We start from the raw sequence: 1,174 nt of genomic DNA, 5'->3' as shown, positions 1-1,174 counted from the left end.
CTCCCATTCATTGTAAAGCTACCTCGCCATCACCTGTTGTTACCATCCCATTGACTCCCATTCATTTTAAAGCTACCTCGCCATCACCTGTTGTTACCATCCCATTGACTCCCATTCATTGTAAAGCTACCTCGCCATCACCTGTTGTTACCATCCCATTGACTCTCATCCATTTTGGCGCCACATTGACAGCAAATAACTTTCCATCAGAAGCGTTTAAAGACTATTTGTCTGTTGTTTAGTTCTAAAGAAAGACGACAATGTAGAAAAGGCTCCGTTAGCTTGTAGCTCACGTTACGGCTCCGTAGCAGCATCGAGCCCTAATGGTTGTGTCATAACCACGAGACTTTCTGTCATTTACATTTACATTTACATTTAACGTTAACCAGCATGTTAGGGTATCTGTTAGGGTGGTTCTGGTTATTGTACCTGTCTGTTGTTAGGGTGATTTTGGTTCTGGTACCTATGTGTTAGGGTGGTTCTGGTACCTATCTGTTAGGGTGGTTCTGGTTCTGGTACCTGTCTGTTAGGGTGGTTCTGATTCTGGTACCGGTCTGTTAAGGTGGTTCTGGTTCTGGTACCTGTCTGTTATTGTGGCAGTTTTGGTACCTGTCTGTTAGGGTGGTTCTGGTTATGGTACCGGTCTGTTAAGGTGGTTCTGGTTCTGGTACCTGTCTGTTATTAGGGCAGTTCTGGTACCTGTCTGTTAGGGTGGTTCTGGTTCTGGTACCTGTCTGTTAAGGTGGTTCTGGTACCTCTCTGTTGTTAGGGCGGTTCTGGTTCTGATACCTCTCTGTTGTCAAGGAAGTTCTGGTACCAGTCTGTTAGGGTGGTTCTGGTACCTCTCTGTTGTTTGGTGCGGTTCTGGTTCTGGTACCTGCGGTCCCGGAGTACTGGTCCACAATCAGGGGGTACCCGTCCTCTTCGGGGTTCACCGAGTCTCGGCCGACGGAGAATTCTCCGTATAGAGCAAACGCCGTCGCGTTGTCGAAGTCGGCCATGTCGATCCGTAACTCGTACCCTCCAGACCTGGTCAGGGAGTAAATCCTCTGCAGGCCTGAGAGACAGACAGACAGACAGAGAGACAGACAGAGAAAGACAGACAGACAGACAGACAGACAGACAGAGAGACAGACAGACAGACAGACAGACAGACAGACAGAGAGACAGACAG

At 48.3% G+C, this 1,174-nt stretch overlaps 1 long non-coding RNA gene across 1 annotated transcript; it reads right to left on the bottom strand.

Annotated features, from left to right (window-relative positions):
* Positions 1-403: 403 nt before the first annotated feature.
* LOC117941071 lies at positions 404-1,089 on the bottom strand. Its single transcript, XR_004655854.1, has 2 exons — positions 672-1,089; positions 404-488 (listed from the first exon to the last, which is right to left on the bottom strand). It is a non-coding gene; the product is annotated as an uncharacterized LOC117941071 (long non-coding RNA).
* Positions 1,090-1,174: the final 85 nt, after the last annotated feature.

This window comes from Etheostoma cragini, unplaced genomic scaffold (assembly GCF_013103735.1).
Source record: "Etheostoma cragini isolate CJK2018 unplaced genomic scaffold, CSU_Ecrag_1.0 ScbMSFa_4151, whole genome shotgun sequence".
Classification (NCBI taxonomy): domain Eukaryota; kingdom Metazoa; phylum Chordata; class Actinopteri; order Perciformes; family Percidae; genus Etheostoma; species Etheostoma cragini.
This window is presented reverse-complemented; position numbering and strand designations above follow the sequence as displayed.